Source organism: Astyanax mexicanus, chromosome 12 (assembly GCF_023375975.1).
Source record: "Astyanax mexicanus isolate ESR-SI-001 chromosome 12, AstMex3_surface, whole genome shotgun sequence".
NCBI classification, from domain to species: domain Eukaryota; kingdom Metazoa; phylum Chordata; class Actinopteri; order Characiformes; family Acestrorhamphidae; genus Astyanax; species Astyanax mexicanus.
The window spans coordinates 32,204,791-32,225,351 of NC_064419.1; the positions used below are offsets into that span (position 1 = coordinate 32,204,791).

The 20,561-nt window shown below is 37.6% G+C and overlaps 1 protein-coding gene across 12 annotated transcripts in view; it reads left to right on the plus strand.

The window, feature by feature from the left end:
• Positions 1-38: 38 nt before the first annotated feature.
• The window catches only part of si:ch73-138n13.1 (uncharacterized protein KIAA1671), a 98,073-nt gene continuing 77,550 nt past the window's right edge, over positions 39-20,561 (plus strand). For 5 of the 12 annotated variants that reach the window (XM_049485484.1, XM_049485488.1, XM_049485494.1 and 2 more), the window contains exon 1: positions 39-523. The gene's annotated coding sequence lies outside the window, so the exon portion shown is untranslated. Of the gene's footprint in view, positions 524-12,603; positions 12,696-20,561 lie in introns of those variants that run through there. The other 7 variants (XM_049485490.1, XM_049485493.1, XM_049485495.1 and 4 more) reach the window with 3 other exon arrangements.

The following is a 20,561-nucleotide window of genomic DNA, read 5'->3' on the forward strand; positions in this document are numbered from 1 at the left end:
CCAATGACTTCTCCAGGTAAATGAACCCAAACAAATCCCCTCTCCTTCCGCCTTCATCCGCCTCTCTGTAGCACGTTAGTGTGCGCAGGATATCCCAGCGGTTCTCCCCGGAGCTCGAGCCTCCTGCGCGCGGTCAGGGATGATCCAGCGACGGACTGGAGCCGAGAAAGCTGGAATACCGGGGCTTAAACCCGCTGCTGCGGCTCTGATCCAGCGGTCTGGACTGACCTGCGGACCGGCCAGTAAAGTTCGGTTGTGAAGCAGAAAGAGGAGAAGGAGAGGGACAAACACACACACACACACACACACACACACACACACACACAGGTGGGGAAAACACGGGTTCTTCCCCAACTTATCCCTGGACGGTTCCTCCAGTTTAAACTCTTAACAGCGGGTGGAGGAGGCAGCGGGTGTTCGGGGCGATGCAGCTCCGCGGCGGGTCCGCCTGGGAATAACAGGAATTCGGACATTCCCAACTTCACTAAACAGGCAAGTGGAACAGCGCTGCTTCTAAACTACCGTAAGCTAAACTACTACCATGTTTCTGTTAAAACCGCGGATATTCCAGCTTTACTGCTCCAGGAAAGATCAGAAACCCACTCGTGTTTGGTGTAGAACAGCACGGTGTTTTGGTCACGGTGGGGATAAAGCTGCTTTACTGGGAGTTCGAGTTAGAGAGTAACGTTAATGCTACTGGGAAGACTGGAACAAAGAGCCAGAACTGAGCTTTTCTAGCTATCAGTGCTGATTTTAAACCAGTTCACTGGACTTTCACACTAGTTACAACACTGTACACTTAATATAGTGCTGCTTATAGTATCAACATAGCTAAATATCTTTATATTTTTATTATACTGCTGTTTTATGCTCGCGTACTGTAGCTAGGCTACGTTAGTGGAGTAGTATCGCTTTATTTACATTAGTGCAGTAGCCTAGGTTAGCTAACCTAGTTTATCAGGTTCAGCCCCAAAACAAAGCTGAATGTTTCCCAGAACGAGCTCAGTTACTGTACTTTTAACTACATTATTTGGCTTATTTATGTTAGCTAAACCAGGACATTTTACTGGTTTAGTATCAGCTCACGCACTCTTTATATCGCTTTATTTTACCTACGTTAATAAATAAATGTAGTTTCTCTTTTAGCAGTAGCTTCATTAGTGTTTATTTTTACTTTAGGCACTATGCTATTTTTTATTTTTTTATTTGCTGGTGTCTGTTGCACAAACAAAACTTGTTGTTTATCTTTCTATATAAATGTTCACTTAACAAACATTGGTGCACTAGTTTTTTAATATAGCTAGTTAATTATACTAGCTAGATTTCTTTCATCTTAGTGCACTTACACTATAGAACATAGTTATTTGTGTTTTTACATTCTATAATCTTACTGGTGTAGTATCAGTATTGTTTAAATCACATGTATTTACACTGTTCTCTCTCTGTAACACTCACTATTACCATTAGAGTCACGAATACAGTACATACAACAGTAATAAACATTGTTAATTGGTTAAGAAATGTATTAAATGACACAAGTTAAGATATTATTAAATATTTCTAAATTTTAATGCCTGTGAATTAAGAATGTGACAAATAATAATTCATAATTAGTTAAAATATACTGTTTGTACACAATAACATCGTTGAAAAACACAAAATAGTGTGCAAAATACTTAGTCAGTCTATTTTGTATTTATTTTGCTTTTAACCTTATTTACTGTATTTAAATACAGTATTATGTTTGCATTTTACATTATATTATTTTTGTTTATTTTTTTTATTTTGTTACACTATTAATATTTTATACAAAATCAGTCTTGGTAAGTTACTTTTTATGAAACAAACAAACATTTTTAGATTTTGAAACTCCTAAATTTATACTAAATAAACACTATAGTGTTTGAACACTGCAGTGCACCTTTTTACAGACCTTTACATTAGTATTTTAGTGGTCTTTCACACTGGTTCACTTTTTATCAATTGTTTACAGTACACGTTAGTGCATTTATCCACAATCATTTTATTTATATTAATTTAGCTGTCTCTTGCACTAGCTGTACTAGGGCTTCATTACACTTCAGTGCACGTTACATTAGTGCACACTATTTGTTTAAACTAAGTGCATCCATGCATAATAATTCTCATATAATTAGCATCCAGCCAAACCAGGCAAGTATGCGTACAATCAGTAACTGTTTTCAGATGCTGTGTGTAGAATGGATTACAGCAGTAAAAGAGCAATTACACAACACCACAGCATGAGTACTATACTATAAATCCACCAGTTTATTTGTATTACTCCTCTTTTGCAATAGGTCATATTTATTTACATCAGTACAATTTAAATAAGTGCTCAAGGTATTTCTGTGTCCTAACAAAGCAAAAAAGGCCCTCATTTTACAGTATTGATTTACTTTATTTTCATCACAGTTTGTTATATTTGTAAATTTAGAGATTAGTGATGATTAGTAAGGTTCTGTATTGTCAAGAGCTATGCAATACAATGTACATTACGATACAGGGGTTACAGTTCAAAATATCACAATATATCAATGCAGTAAAGAAGGCAATATGAACACACTGACCTATTAAAAAAAAAAACAAATGAAAGAAAACTTTTTATGAAAGCCTAACAGTGGATCTAACGACTATTTATTTACTAGCTGGACTTTAAACACCAATCTTTTAATGTAAACTATTAATTTAAAATCAGTACAAAAAAGATTCACATTACAAAACAAAATATTGCTATTTTTTTATGATATTTTAAAATTGATTTATACACTCCTAATGGTTAGGGTTGACTTTTGTCCTATCAGTGTTTCTATTATAGTTTCACAGAAGTAGCTATAATGCAGTCTCTTTTCAGCATCATTTTTTATACTCGTCTGGTTTGCATGTTTTGGATGAACATAAACTTACATTAACCCTGGCTCATTGTGCTTAGTGTACCGAATCGGTGGTAGATTTTAATGTTACTTTAATTTTGTACAGCTTGTACATAACCTCACTGTGTGAATCACTGAGGATTAGTAACATGACTCGATACAGGTTGTTCAGTTATATTGCTGGAATGCCAACCTGGTGAGTGTGTGTTTGTGTTGCTGTTGTGTGGTGGACATAAAAAGTAGCATTTATTTTAAAAGTTGTTTGTATACCTAACTGCATAGTTATCTTCTTAATTGTTTTTATTTGTCATCATAGAATGATAAAAACATTGATAAAATATCACAAAAAATCAACCAATATTTTAATCCTTCCGCCATTTTAATGATATTCGATTTAAGAATGCATTTTAAACCCAGAATACCTAATTTCCTGAAGTCTGAGTTTCTGTTTTATGGTAAATTCAGTAATGTTTGGACATATATCTTCAAATGCTGTATTTATAGAAAGCAGCACAGAACATAGTTTCACACTAAATATTATCTCAAGTATTTAATTTTGAATACAGTAGCAGTCAGAATTTTGGACACACCTTAAATTCTGTATTTTTTTTATTGTTAAAAAATTATATTGTAGATTAATACTAAAGTCATCCAACTACAAAGAAAAACATCTGGAATTATTTAGTGAACAAAAAGTGTTAAAAAAACAGATTATTTTACATTCTTCAAAGTAGCACCACTTGCTTAAAAGACAGCTTTGCACATCTCTGTATTTTCTCAGTCATCTTTATGAGGTAGAGTCACCTGGAATGGCTTTACTTGGATTTTTTTTATGTTTTTAAGAGCATCACTTGTGTTATGTCGAGGTAGAGTTGGTATACAATAAAGTCCTATTTGAGTAAAGTTCTAATCCAAATTATTGCAAGAACTCCTCAACAAATTAAAGATGAAAAAATACTTTTAACAAATGTCAGGTCAAGGTCCGTCAATTCTGAAAGAAATTCCAAGAGCTTTTTTAAAATATCCCCTAGTGCAGTTGCAAAGACTTTTAAAAACTTTATGATGAAACTGGCTCTCATCAGGACTGTACCAGGAAAGGAAGGGCAAGAGTTTCTTGTGTTGCACCAGCCTCAGAAACCACAAGTTAACAGCACTCCAGATAAAAGCCATCTAAAGGCTTTTTTTGGTTTGTTTAACTCTTTTAGGTTTACTAAATGATATGTGTTCCTTAATAGTCTGGATGAATTCAGTTTTTTATACAGCGTAGAAAAAAACAACAAATAAAAACATTAAATGAGAAGGTTTGTTGTTTGACTGGTGCTATATATTACACAGTTTGTGTGTGGTTTATGAATATTGATGTTCCCAGATCCTGACTATATTTACACACAGTAATGGTTTGGTGACTTACACCTGTGGATTGAGCACGGACTAGCTAGGCTTTTGTCTGTCTGTTGAATTGTGGCCAGGGTTGCTCATTCATTGTCTTTGTTCTTCAGGAGCCTCTGCAAAACTAGCTAAACCTGAGTGTCAAGAATACACACACACATATAAACAGACAAACACACACTACACCAGAGGAAAGCCCATCTGAACTTGTCCACCGGTAAAGTATTGTTATAACGACTGCAGGAAATATAAACATAACTCTGCTGTGTAAAATTCTACGAAACCAAAGTGTGTTAGTGTTAACATTCCCACTGCTCTGTTGAAGAAAGGCCAAATTCCCAGTTCCTCTTCAGCACTTAGTTTATTTAATCAGTTCTTCAGTAAAGTAAATCAGAAGAAGATGAGCACCCATCCATATGGCCTTCTAAGTGTGTACATCTTCTGACCAACACATCAACAACCTTTAATGACCTACTACACAATCTGACCACTGACTTTAAACCCAAACAAACATTGTGTTTATATACAGGTAGACACTCTCACTTACAGGAGGAGTTTTACAACTACAACGACACCTACTTACCGACCACTGACTGTATGCTTATTTGGGTTTATTCTAATGTTATATACAGTTAATTACATGCAGACACTTAGTGATCACTGGCTTTAAGTTTATTTGGGTTTATTCTAAAGTAATATAGAGTTAATAACAGGTATAAACGCACTCACTGACCACTGACTTTATGTTTATTTGGGTTTATTCTAATGTTATATAGAGTTAATTACAGGTATAAACACACATTACTGATAGGCCTGCAACTAATGATTATTTTGGTAGTTGACTAATCTTGCGATTATTTTTCAGATTAGTCGATTAGACAACGATTATTTCTGCCATGCCCTTCATCTCTGTTTGTGGGTATGGCTGTTGTTTCTAGTTTTCTCTGTCTTCACTTTACATCTATAGAAAAAGCTGAACAAGGGATTTAAATGCCCTTCAAATGTCCAGAACATTGCCCTTTAAATGTGCAAAGTGCTGATATTTAGTGAGAAAATGTGTCATCGGTTGCCAAGTTAAGTGCAAACTATCTAAGTGCTGCAAATAAATGATTAGTTGTCGATTATATCGGCTAATCGTTGCAGCCCTACTTACTGACCACTGACTTTAGATTTATTTGGGTTTTTTCTAAAGTTATATAGAGTTAATTACAGGTAGACACTCTCACTGACCACCAACTTTAGACATTTGAATATTTGAATGTTATCCAGAGTAAGCAATGTTGGCTAATCTAAAAGTACGTAATGCAGCTGTTCAGATTTCAACCATTTATCCTAAATTTTAAAGCAGCTGAAATAAAATCAAAGATAGAATAATCCTTGCTAGGCTGCATTATAAGAGAAAATGTTAACATTTGAAACTCTCTGGAAATTCACACCATTAAATCTGGACTGAAGTGAAACCAGTCATTCCACATTTCACAATGCTGGATTTGCATTCAGTTGTTTATTGCAGATGTTTTCGTCAGTATTGCTTTTCCTTTGTTATTCAAAGCTTTTACAAGATGGTTCAGTTTGAGAGAGTGTGTGTGCGTGTGTGTGCGTGTGTGTGCGTGTGTGTGCGTGCGTGTGCGTGCGTGTGCGTGCGTGTGCGTGCGTGTGAGAGCGTGTGAGAGAGTGTGAGAGAGTGTGAGAGAGTGTGAGAGCGTGTGAGAGCGTGTGAGAGCGTGTGAGAGCGTGTGAGAGCGTGTGAGAGCGTGTGAGAGCGTGTGAGAGCGTGTGAGAGCGTGTGAGAGTGTGTGAGAGTGTGTGAGAGTGTGTGAGAGTGTGTGTGTATATAGAGTGTTTTGCCCTAATTTGGATGTTTTGGGAGCTGGAGGGGAGATAGTTGGCATACTTGAGCTCAGACATGGCCGGCGGTATGAATGTTTATGATTTTATGATGCGTTTTTTTTCCCCGCTCTTCCTCCTTCTCTTCTCCTGCTCTTATCTTTCCTCACTCAGCTTTATTCTTTATCTTCTCTAAACCGCTGGGACTTTAGATCCCGAGTGGCAGGACAGCGAGGTCATCTACAGGGTGAGAGAGTGGCACTGTGTGTGTGGAAGTATGTAAATACACTGTGTGTCCAAACGTTTGATGAGAAGAACCTTTCTGATGAAAGTGTTTGGCTAGATAAAGTTGCATGCATTGACTGATACAGATGTGCAAATGTGAATACAAAGCTTGTCTAGTCCCTGTGGAGTAGCACTACAATAGAATGAATAACCTCCTCCACCATTGAGTTGTGTTCTCTGAGATGATCTAACCAGTAGGGGTGGGAATCGATTACTATCTCGCGATTCGATTCGATTCCGATTTTGGGGGCCACGATTCGATTCAAAATCGATTTTTGATTCAAAACGATTTGAATTATAAAAATTTCTGCTTCTGGCTTATGAATCTTATTGAAAAAAAAACCCTCCATAATATACACTGGTCCTGGAGCAAGTAATGTGTTACAAAAACAATAAAATGTGCAGGAATGTGGGTCCTCAGTGACAGAGGAATCACTGGGATATCACAATGACGTTAATGAACAATAAATAAATAATAAATAACACTGCTTTATTACCAGGCTACTAGCGGTGGTGTGTAGGTGACGCTGCTGGGCTGATGTGATGATAGCAGTGGAGCGCTAAAGTTCAGGAGCAGCTGCTGATTAACTAGTTAATTTAAGGTCGTTGTATTTCTTCAGAAAGGGGGCAGGAGGTGGAGAAATTAATTCATATTGTCCATTCCTTAATTCCTCTGTGATGAGGAGCTGAAATGAGCTCTGATTAGCTTATTGTTATTTTTCCGTTCCGCCTTAAATGCTGCAGCCCGCAGCCACCTGTAGCGTTATTTAAGGTGGAACTGGAAAGTTAGCTTGTTAGCTAGCTAACAGTTACTGAAACTAACTACTAGCGATCTTTTTTATGCTTGTTATGAAGCATTCTGCCATAAAACATTGAAACTACACGTTAATCTAAGGTAATATAGTGCTTGTTCTGCCATCTTACCGGTGATTCTCAAACACCTACTACGCTCTGTGTGGGTCTGGAAGACCTCGGTTTGAAGGGACAAGCGGGTTGCCAGGTCCAACAAAAATACCCAGCCCAAAATCAGTCCAAAACCCGCCCCTCAGAATCGATTTTGGGACATTTTAAATCGATTCTGAATCGTAGTAAATGAGAATCAAGATTCTTATGTGAATCGATTTTTTGGCACACCTCTACTAACCAGCACATTTTGGAAGATTTGGTATGAGTTGAAGAGTTGGGGTGGTAGTGGGGATCATTACCACATCATAAATACAATCAAATCCCCAAAGCATGCTCCAAAATCTAGCAGGTAGATTTCTATGGACAGTAGAGACTGTTATGCCAACAAAAGCAGAATAATTGTTTTTTTATCAAAGTCAAAGTGTTTTTTATTGTCATTTCAGCTATATACAGAGTACACAGTGAAACGAAACAACGTTCCTCCAAGGACCATGGTGCACATAAACACAGTGTAGACAGAACAATAGTGCAACAGTACAAAAGTGCAGACAGACAATACAACACCATACAGACAAAGAATAATAAATAACAAGATAGTGTGCAAAAAATACCAGGTGAGGTAGTAATTACTCTATTACACAGTGTGCAATAGAGTCCAGTGAGGTAGTAGGGTTTTTAGTGCTTTCCATTTTCTGGGGTAATTGGGGTAAGAGTGTGTGTGCATGTACAGAAAAACCATCAGTTCAGTCTCTGCAGTTGAGGAGTCTGATGGCTTGGGGGTAGAAGCTGTTGCAGAATCTGGTCGTGCTGGACCGGATGCTGCGGTACCTTCTTCCCGAAGGCAGGAGGGAGAACAGTTCGTGTGAGGGATGAGTGGGGTCATTCACAATGCTGGTTGCTTTGCGGATGCTGCGGGTGGTGTAAATGTCCGTGATGGAGGGGAGAGAGACGCCGATGATCCTCTCAGATGTCCTCACAATACGCTGGAGGGTCTTGCGGTCAGAGACGGTGCAGGTCCCAAACCAGGCAGTGATGCAGCTGCTTAGGATGCTCTCAATGGTCCTTCTATAGAAGAGTGTGAGGATGGGTGGAGGGAGATGGGCCTTTCTCAGCTTCCGGAGGAAGTAGAGACGCTGCTGGGCTTTCTTGGCTGTAGAGCTGGTGTTCAGGGTCCAGGTGAGGTTATCTGCTAAGTGGACACCAAGGAACTTGGTGCTCTTAACAATCTCCACAGAGGACCCGTCGATGTTGAGTGGAGAGTGGGTGTGTTGTGCTCTCCTGAAGTCAACAACCATTTCCTTTGTCTTGTCCACATTCAGGTGAAGGTTGTTGACTGTACACCAGTCTGTCAGCCGCTGCACCTCCTCTCTGTATGCTGACTCGTCGCCTTTGGTGATGAGACCCAGCACGGTTGTATCATCGGCGAACTTGATAAACCTGTTAGAACTGTGTTTTGCAGCACAGTCATGAGTCAGCAGGGTGAACAGCAGAAGACTCAGGACACTGCCCTGGGGGGCCCCCGTGTTCAGTGTGATGGTGCTGGAGGTGCTGCCCCCGAACCGGACTGACTGGGGTCTCCCCGTCAGAAAGTCCAGGATCAAGTTGCAGAGGGGGGTGTTGAGGCCGAGCGAGCTTAGCTTCCTGGTGAGGTTTTGTGGGATGATGGTGTTGAATGCTGAACTGAAGTCTATAAACAGCATTCTGACGTAAGTGTCCTTCTCCAGGTGGGTGAGGGAGAGATGAAGGGTGGTGGTGATGGCATCGTCCGTGGAGCGATTGGGACGATACGCAAACTGCAGGGGGTCCAGTGAAGAGGGCAGTTGTGTCTTGATGTTCCTCATGACTAGCCTCTCGAAGCACTTCATGATGATGGGTGTAAGTGCAACGGGACGGTAGTCATTGAGGCAGGACACTGTGGACTTCTTCGGCACGGGGACGATGGTGGTGGAATTGAGGCACGTTGGGACAGTGGCGCTGCAAAGGGAGATGTTGAAGATGTCCGTGAGAACATCTGTCAGCTGGTCTGCGCACTCCCTGAGCACTCTGCCGGGGATGTTGTCTGGTCCTGCAGCTTTTCGTGGGTTGACTCTGCGCAGAGTGTTCCTCACGTCCACTGCAGTCAGGCACAAGACCTGCTCGTCCGGCTTGTGCATGGTCTTTCTCACCATCGTGTTGTTTTGTGCCTCAAACCGTGCATAAAAGTTGTTTAGGGCATCAGGGAGGGAGGCATCACGTTCACAGGTCGGTGGCAATGTCCTGTAGTTGGTGATTGCCTGGATGCCCTGCCACATGCGCCGCGCGTGACCCGTGTCCTTGAAGTGGCTGTGGATTCTCTGGGCGTGTGCGCGCTTTGCCACTCTGATAGCTCTTGACCCACCCAAGAGCTATCAGAGTGGCAAAGAGTGGCAGAGTTCCGTTTATTTCCTGCAAATATGTGCATCGGAACACCCGTGCACATGTTCTACCACCGCCAGACCCTGCTACAGTGGAGAAACCAGCCAGAAAACACGCTACCGGACGAGGTTCTGCAGACGCTACTTGAGCTTAGCCTGCTAAGGGACTCAGGCCGCCAGCGTCTGGCGTTTCAGAAGAAACTATGGAATGAGCAGGTGTCCAATTACTTTTTTTATCTATATAGCATGTGTAAATTTAGAAATAAAGTTGCTTCATTTTTTTACAGCAATGGCATACAAGTGTGTTTATATTAGAGGTATGTGAATAATTATTAAATAAAAAGGTAATGGTTCTTTACACTCATCTCTATTACATATATGGTTCTTACATTAAACGATTTTCAAGCGATTTCACGGTCACAGGTAAATTTCTAGTGTCTGGATAAAATCATGAGAGTCTTGCTAGAGATGAGTTGCGGTCGCATAATCTCTATTGTTCAGTCTTTTTCTTGTCCTGGAGTTCAGATAAAATCAACCGTGTTTAATATTATTATAAGTCTTGAGACCTGGTTCGCGCAAAAAGTGACATGAACAATGTCAACAACCAATAGGAAGCTGCAAGGCAAACGCGGGAACATTTGGGCAACTGGACACTCTCGTGAAAAAAGTATACTTAAATTAGTAGGAATGTACTTAAATTATGTTATTTTGGAACCACTATTGTTCTATTTAATTACTACTTATTTGTAATTAAAATTATATAAATTTGTACTTAGTTTATACTGAGTATACTCGTTAACATGGTTTTACCACTTTTTAATACAATTTTAGTATATTTGTGTGAGCTGTCCAAAGTGAACAGTAAAAACATATTAAAGGTGTGATTAAAATATAGATTTAACATCACATTCATTTTGAGGAGTGTGTATGAACTGATAAAAATAAAAGCTAATTGCTTTTTCTCATTTCTGGAAGGATCAGCTGTTAAAGATATTTTATTACACTAAACTAACTAAAGTAAACTTTCTAAGTATAATTTTAACACAACAAAGTTCATCACAGTTTTAATTTTTAAACACTAAAATAATGTTTCACTGTAGTACAGTTTTATTGCAGAAATTAAGGCTCCAAGGAAACATTTAGTAAAAGTATAGTTTTATCATAAAAAGCACAGATTCATAAAAATATACTAAGCGTATATTTTTATTAAGATGTTCACCAGTACAAACGTAGCACAGCCAAATTATTTATACTTTTCAAAGTATACTAAAATACAGATTAAGCAGGTAAAATGTGTGTATAACATATATGACATTGCACAAAGAACACTTTTTTGTGTTTTTTGGTATTGTAAAAAATGTGCTTTATTAAAGTTTAAATATGAGGTTATTGAAGTTGTATTACAGTTGATTATTGCACATATCGCTTAAATTATTTTTATTAAAGCAATATGTGAGCAATACCTTAAATGTAGTCAGTCAGCCTAGACATGTTTGTCTTTCTGGACACTGAAGCTACAATACTGAAAAAAATAGACTCTATAAGTTAGCATTGTGCTAATGCTAACTGCAGCACTAAAACATTACACACCTTCCTAAAACCATGTTAAGATGGTAAAGAAACATTTGGCGTAAATTTAGATGAACATTATTTAGTTGCTCAACTAAGACATGTTTTCCTCTAGTTCACAACAGGAGATGCTAGGCTAATGTTGCTAACAGGTACTGGGCTTAGACTGTCACGAGTTTCCTCATCTCTGTAAAAACACTCCCACACGAACATTTGTCTTTCAGCCTGTCTATCAAAACTCCTCCAGATCTTCATTAGTTTGATGAATGGATGTGAATGGGGGTTTAGAACACAGTGTGACAGACTTTTTCCACAGAGCTGAAAGCTGGATGAACTTGGATTTAGAATAAATGTGTGATTTAAAAAGTTTATTCATGATGTGTTGCATGTTTACATAGATCATTTGGCAGATTTTGAAATAAACAAATATTTTGGTTGTGTGTTTACAGGTCATAATTTAAGTGCTTTTTAGCAGTATTAGCCTAGCATCTCCCATTGTAAACTAAAAAAAGAACATTAATCTAAGTTATGGCTCATCGACTGAATCTGGGGTCTGCGTTGTAATGATACTTTGATTTTTTAATCCAGTGTCTTATTTATTTGTGTAATGATTTAGGAATTCAATTTGCAAGGTTTAAGTATTCATTACTCGTTAGCTAACTACATTAGCTACTTTTAATAATAAAGGAGCTTTAGATTATTAATTGAGCAATGCCATGAAAGAACTGTGTTTGTAATAGTGAAGTGTGAGTTGAAAGAGCCTTTAAATAGGTATATAACCTTTACAACAAGCAAAGATTCTGTAGACCTTCTTCACAGATATCTTCATTATATGCCTGTTTTTTTGTGAAACCAGAAGTGGTTCTTCTATGTATTTGCACAAAGAACCATTTTGTAGCACCTAATTTGAATAAATAAATGATTTATTTTTGCTATGTGCTTGAACAGATGAGACTGTTAAACATCTAATTTTAGTGTTTATTAGCCATATTGGTTTAGCATATCTTACTGTAAACTAAAAAAGCTTGCATCACATACTAAACAGTAGGGGTGCACTCTATTGTATTGTATGCGATAATATAGTAAAATTTCTTTACATGCTAAAAAAAAAAACACTTCATATTATGATATCACAATATTCTTAAAATAATTCTGTTTTGTATTTTTTTTTCAATTTACTGTATTTACTTTAGTTTGTTTGCAGTTTATATGCAGTGGACCAACACCAGCAGATGACATGGCTTTTCAAACCATCACTGATTGTGGAAACTTCACACTAAACTTCAAGCAGCTTAAACTCTTGTCTCTCCACTCTTCCTCCAGACTTTGGTCCCTTGATTTCCAAATAAAATGCGACATTTACTGATGTTCAATGATGGTTTGGGGAGCCATGTCATCTGCTGGTGTTGATCCACTGTGTTTTATCAAGTCTAAGGTCAGTGCAGTGTTTTCCCGGAAAATCTTACAGCATTTCATGCTTACAACTTTTATGACTAAACAAATTTCACTTTCCAGCAGGATTTGGCACACTGCCAAAAGTACCAATTGGTCTTATATAATATACTAATTTTCTGAGACACTGACTTTTGGGTTATCATTAGTTGTAAGCCATAACTATCAACAATAAATGCTTAAAATAGGTCACTCTGTGTGTAATACATCTAAATAATATGAGTTTCATATTTTGAACTGAATTACTGAAATAAAGTAACTTTTCAATGATATCATTTTTTTAATGCACCTGTAAATGTAAAGTATAGGCAAACGCAGCCCACATATGTGATGACTGGTGCCTTGGTACTAACTCTCATCCAGACATTTAGGTGTGAAAACGTTGTAAAATAAGTTAAAGCCTCAGACACTAAACATGGCTAAGTTGATTGATTACAGGTGGAGTGTGGATGTGGAAAATGTCTAAGCTATGTTTCCAGCCAAAAATAACGCTTTAAAAACCACGTTACATTAACCTGGAAGGTGTTGAGTGTGTTTTGATTGTTTTCATGCTAAAAGCTGTGCTACCAATGGTCTCAGGCACAGCCGGTGAGAGTTTTATAAAGTGTGCAGGCGCTCACATTCTCAGAGAGAACCCAGATGTCGAACTCTTTCCACAACAGCTCTGGTTCTTTGGTGCCAAACAGAGAAGCAGAATGACCCGCGAGCCAAAGAGTGTTGCGCATTTTCTTTAAAAACATCTGCTGAAGGCAGGGCATGAGGAATGTTTCTGGGACACTGTGAAAGTCATTTTTATCTTTCTGTTTGTCAGATTTAACTCTGCTTCTCCAGGTTCTCCTGGATTACTCTGATTAAAGGCAGATACTCACATAGAAATCAACATTAACGATGTAATCAGAATGATTTAAACAGCAGTATTGCTTTGAGTTGCTAAAAATATAATGCAAGAAGCTTGACAATGCCCATAATCTCCTCTAATCATCTAAACCACAGTTTAATCCCTTAAACTCCAGGCCCATTAATATCTTATTGTTCTACTATGAATTTCACTTTATTTTGGCTTGTTGAGTATGTTATGGTATGCATTGTAATGTAATGTCTGTAATGTAAATTATTTAGTCTCTACTATTAATTATTCAGTATCCAGTATGAATTTGCCATTGTCTCTTATGAATTATTCAGTATATACTTTGAAATATTCAGAACCCGCTATGAATAGTTATATTAATTATATCCACTGTCATTTATTTAATCTCTACTATTAGTTTTCAGTATGTACTATAAATTTGTTGGTATCTTTTTGCAATTATTTAGTATCCACTATGAATTATTCAATATCTACTCTAAATTATTTTGTATCAACTATGAATTGTTAAATATCCACAGTAAGTTAGTATCCATGATCATATGATCTCCCATTATTCAGTTTTTACTGTGAATTATTTTATATAACTATGTTACAGCTATGGTGTTTCATCATTCAATTCAATTAAATGAATGCTTAAATAATGAGCTATACATTTTTCTGTATTTACTTTTACTCATTCAATATCCACTCAATATCCATAAGTTGGTTTATGTTAACTTTAAATTATGTAGCATCTAGTGTATGTTCTATTAATCTACTATGAAATTATCAATATCCAATATGTAATGTACAGTATCCACTATATTTATTTTATTCAGTATCTACGATAAACTAGGCTGTATTCACTGTAATGTATTTAGTAATTTGGCTGAGTTGTGCAGCCATACAAAATCAGAACACTGTCATATCATAAATAAATGTCTAGTCTTGTCTCACATTTGTCAAACCTGATTCAAATCTTAAATGGAGTATATTGTTATACTGCTGTGCAAAAAGTGAGGATGAACAATGTTCCAGTCTTCAGATCAGTTATTTATAAACATAGAGATATTTCTGGGAGTGTGATTTGCATTAAATCAAATCACCCAAACACACGCTAAGCTATAGCTAGATGTTATGTAGGGTAAAGTTAGATGTTGGATGTTTAACAGAAATAGCTTCTGTCGATTCATTTTATCTCTTTTTTTTGGTACTGTTACTGCAATATTGACTTTCAGATAATCTTCAGATTGTGCAAAGGAAAACTCATACAATCTATTTTTCTCTATTTCCGATTATTATTTATCTTTTTATTTTTTACTTTTTAAAATACTGTGAATTTAACAGTTGTCCTTTGTCCTTTACATTGTTTTAAAAAATTAGAATTAATGGACTAATATAAATGTTCCAAAATGACTAAGAATACAAACTTTTTACACTGACTTACACTGAAATTTAAGATTTCCAGTCCATTACACTGACATTTTAGAGATGGCAGTAGTGTTAGTGATGATATATTCAAATATCTGACATTTACGTACATGCCACATGTCCTAGGACAGGAACAAGTATTGTAACCTAGGAGTTTTACATGTACCATGAAAGCTAAAGAATGCTGCACTGGCCTGTGGGAACTCCTGCACTGCAAGTGGATGGAATTTAGAAAGTTAAGAAAAGTCTGTTGGCATGGACAGTTTGAGCCAGACACTGCCAGTCATGATCATTACAACCCACTATACTAACACTGTGGGTAGTAATGCCGCAACTTCAGGAATGGAGTGTACCATTGATCTGGCACCCACTCTCAGGCAAATTTCTTGAATTCAGTAATTCAATTTTGCCTTACCAAAAGCTAGTTTTCAGCATCCCTCACAAGATAACACCTCATAAATTATATAGTTGTTGATGCAAATTCTTTTTTTGCCCTATATTGACAATCATGATTTGGGCTTATCCAAAGTGTTAAGCATCATCAGTTGTGACCTACGTTGAAGTGTAAAACCTGTTCTGAATATGTGAAAGCTGACCTGCATATTATTCAATGTTTTTCTGAGCAGAGTGTTATTTGTGAAATGCGCTCTGTGTAAACTTACACTCACATCGGTGAAACTGTTACACTGCTGCTCCACCAAAAATCTTTTGTTCAGTTCTAACTGTGAGAGATCACTTCAGTTTTCGTTTTGGCTGTTTGATTGACAGCTGGTTTGATTGGCGAGCCTGAGGCCTTTAGGCTTTGCTTCACTGGAGTCCCCATTCAGGTTTTTTCAGTTTCTGAGAGGTAGTTCTAATGGCAACTGTGTTACACTGAGGATGGCTCTCAGATTTGAAGATTAAAAGAGTTCAGCTTTACGAAAATGTTTGCTGAAGATCTGGTTGTGTCACTTTTCTTGAAATCGACAATTAAAACGAGAGTGGTTAATAGGAACCGTGGTGTTTGTCTTGTGTCTGTGTTTAAAAGACACTGTGTGTCCAAATATTTGAGGAGATCCCTTCTAATGAATAAATTCAGCTACTTTACGTCGCTTTAGGTTGCACCCAAACACACAACTTGTCTCAGTAGAAAAGTATTAGCAATAGAATAGGACTCTCTGGAGCAAATAAAATAACATGAAACTATGGGCACCATGCCAAGTTCAAAGAGAGGTATAAAGCCCCCAGCACTGAGCTGTGGAGCATCAGTACTCTTTTCTCTGAAATCATGGTGGTTTTGGGAGGAGTGTGGCAGTTGGTTAGTTGGGGATGAGTTTGAGGTGGGTAATGATCAGCATCTCAAACCCACTAATGCTTTTTGTGCTGTATACTTTTTTACTTTTGGTGGAGTAATAATTTATCTTTTATTTCAACTTAATTATTAGTCATAATTCTTAGTACTTATTAACAAGTTTACATGGCTCAGATCTGATAAGAGCTTATAGTAAATCTGCTCGGCATTTAATATGATAAGTTGCCAGTACATATGTATATACATATCCCACCAAAATATACCATGAGGGAGTTGTAATATTTGCACTACATTTGCAACACACTTATTACATATTTAATGATTCTGATTGTAGCTCCCATCCACTGGTGGCGCTGTAGTCAAGAAACAATAGAATATAGTGTTGCTACACTCCAGTTTGCTCCAGCTGCTTTTCTCTTTTATGCAGCTTCTAAAATGGAATTGGTATCCTTTTACATGTACGCTGAGGTGTAGGTTAAGTTTTTATTTAGGTTGAGAGGATAGTAGGTTAAGTCTAGGTTGAGGTGTAGGTTAAATTTATATTCACGTTGAGAGGATAGTAGGTTAAGTTTAGGTCTAGGCTGAGGTGTTGGTTAAATTTATATTTAGGTTGAGGGGATAGTAGGTTAAGTCTAGGTTGAGGTGTAGGTTAAATTTATATTCACGTTGAGAGGATAGTAGGTTAAGTTTAGGTCTAGGCTGAGGTGTAGGTTAAGTTTATATTTAGGTTGAGGGTTAGTAGATTCACTTCAGGTTGAGGTATAGGTTAAGTTCATGTTTAGGTTGAGGAAAGTATGGTTAAGTTTTGGTGTAGGTTGAGGTACAGGTTAAGTTTAGGCTGAAATGGTCTAGGTTGAGAGATAGTAGGTTAAGTTTTTGTATAGATTATGTGTTTTTCTGTTATTATCTGTTTAATTTGTTTTATTTCCACTTGTCTGGGTTATATCAGTTATTTGTGCAACAGCATGTGGTTCAAACTATACTTAACTATACTACGCACATTATTCAATGATACAAGTGTGTTGGTTGCATACGTATGAATTCCTCTTGAGACCTGGCTGAGATTTGTTATGTTCAGTCTCTTGTAATGCTCAGCAGGATACGTGTACAGAAAAAGGAAACTTGTATTATCAACTGTTCTGACAGATTGTTATCAACAGACTAGATTTTAGAGCGTAGTTGCTGTTGGCTATAGGCTACTGGAACCCGAACTTCAGGTATTTACAAGTGAAGCTGGTCAGATTTCTTTTTACTCTTCGGCAGCTGTCAGAGAGCCGGCCTGCAGGCCAGGAGTAATGCGAGGAGGAGGTTGTGGTGCTGAGGTACAGTCAGATCTTTATCTGAAGGACTGATCTGCATTCAGTTTGTGCAGATTTATTTCATAATTCACCATGGGATTTGGTGTAAAGGTGGTGTTGAAACCACTGCATATGGAAAAAAAATAGACATAGTTTTTTGCTTTACTACACACTGCTACATGTATTCCTGCAGCAGTTTAATGATATTTGATTATAGAAACACTTTTACACCCACAATCTTATCAGATGATCTCAGGCATCAGGCAGTGTATTCATAACCATTGGGGGCAATAACTTTCTGTGAGCAAGCTTTAGAGTTTCAGGCATCTGTGAGCAATTTGGACTGGGTTTTGAAAAGGTTGCTGGAGTTTCCCTGTAAGTGTGTATGTTTAGTGTATTTTTGTATGTGTGTGTGTTTGTGTGTGTGTACAGAGATCAATGTGTGGAAAATGTAGTGAGATGCTGGACGTCAGTGTGTGTTGAGTTTCATCACTCAGAGAAGTGTGTCCTAATTAACCAGCTAAGAGAGTACACAACACTTAGACTAGTGTGTGTGTGTGTGTGTGTGTGTGTGTGTGTGTTTTCTTGTCCAGTTTACTTGGATCCTAGAGCACATGTTTAACATTCCAGCTTCAGAAAGGCGTTTCCTGTCAACAAACGAATGACCCTCTTGCTCTCTTATTCTCTCTTTCTTCCTCTCTCTACTGGTTGCCATTTTTCTTTTCTCCCTCTCTCTCTCTCTCTCTCTCTCTCACTCTCTTTCTCCACTTCTTTTTTGAGTTCTCCCTCTGTCTGGCTCTCATTCCCTTTTTTATTCCTCTCTGTCTTTTTCACTGTCTCATCCTGTTTCTTATTCCACTCGCTTTGCCCTCTCTCTCTGTCTCTTTCTCTCTCTCTCTCTCTCTCTCTCTCTCTCTCTCTCTCTCTCACCTCTGGCTCTTCCCTCTGTTGCTCGGCCCTCAGATTGTGTTACAGTGGTGTGGTGTCGGGTGTGTGAGTGTGTAGATGTAGGTCAGCCTCGCTGCTCAGTGACAGACTGTGGTGATCCGACCAACTGACCAAATTCAGCAGCATCATTATACTCTCCAGAAGTGTCTTAGTGTGTGTGTTTGTGTGTGTGTGTGTGTGTTAGCCTAACCACTCCCAGTGCTCTCCTGGAGGATGGCCAGTGTTACCAGTTTTCCTGTCTCCAGCTTCTAGTGTATCTAATCAGTCCTTCGCTAAAGTAAATCATGACCTGCTGATGGAACAAATCCATACAGTGGTTGGAATTACTAGAGAAGATCTGTAACCAAACCTGAGTTTGCACATCCCTGGAAAAGATGTGGTCCTAAAAGCAAAGCAGGATATTTTATGGCATGTATTAATGCTGCATCACAGAAGTGTACTGAAGCACCACGTACCATTAAACGGCCTTGGCTTTTGGATTGTTGCTGATAACAATCTGGATGGTCCATTTCCTCTTTGGTGGTCCAAAGCAGATGTCGTCAGATTGGTCCCAGATTCCTGAAAGCCCAGAGAAGTTGATGCCACTTCTGGACATGGTTAACTTGTGGCCTCTGTTGTGCAAAGTAAAGGTTTATGTTGTATTTTCAAATGTAACTGTATTGTAAAGCAACATATAAAGTAATATGTTGTTCAGGTGATTCTATCAGCTATTGTTGATTGAGGGTTTTTTGATCCAGTGCAGTCTGAGGGACTGGAGAGCACAGGTGCTCAGCTTAGGCTTTTGCCCATGCTCTTTACTCACAGAAAAATATGTAAATCCTTTCCAATCGTTCTTTCAGGAAGCTTATTTTTAAACATTTCAAAAAATTTTCTTATGTGTTTGTTACAAACTCAAGATCTTTCATGGCTAATCGTTGCTTCTCAAAGACTTTATACTGCCTTTATACCAAATAATGTCTTATCTTGAGTTAATAAAAGTCAAATAAAAGTCAAAATAAATGGGCGGTCTCATTTTTTTCTAATTTGGTCTTTTAATAAAACCAGTGCAGATTTAATTGTTCTTCTTTTTTGTTTTAATTGAAATAATGCAGGTCACACAGTACATAAACACAAGAAAACCATCAGTATACTGTGTGTGTGGGTGTGTGTTTGTCAGTTTCTGTAAACACTTGGAGTGATATCTGTGTTTTGAAAGCTCTGGGAATGTGATAGGAGTGGAGATTCCGTCCGGCTGTGATTAGCACTCAACTCCACAGTCTGTGTGTGTGTGTTGGTTGCAGTAATATTAGTGCTGTATGATTGTATGTTTGCATTTTATGCTGCGGTCATTTTAGTGAAACTGCTTTACTGCTCTGAGCTTTACTGCTGACAGTGTGTACACACTTAATGGACCAGTACCCATCGTTTTCATATTTTAGGACTTTCTTTATGCTCCATCATAAAGTTAATGTGGATTTATTAACCAAAAACAGTCATAATTAATTTTATACAACTGTTTTCCAATCTTTCTTTGTCTCTTTCTAAAAATCTGTGGGGGTTTTTTTTCACACATTTTCAGAGATGGATTGATTATCTATCTATCTGATCTACTAAAATATCTATTGAAAAATGGGCGTTCTCTTCAGGATGATTTATTCTATTTAAACTTGACGTTATAATTTGTGGTGGGAAATTTCCGCAGAAACTTTGGATTTCCTATTCCAAAACTAGCACCAGGAATAAAATCCAAGATGGCTGCACTGCACATCAACAGTAGTGAAACTAGTAGTTTTATACATTTTTTTAAATCTATTTTTTTTATCTATTTTTTGTTATTTCCAACAATCAAATATATATGGGTTAGATTTTCCAAAAAACATTGGTAAGCTCCCATTAAATTCAAGGTCTTTAGCTTACTGTTTTTTAAAAAAATGTTTCAAATTAGTGTTCCAGTAAAAGACTCATAATTGTACAACTCTGGTGTCACATCATTCCCAGCTCCAACATCCAGTTCCTGAGATAAAATAAACGCAGCCTTACTGTTTAGATTAAAAT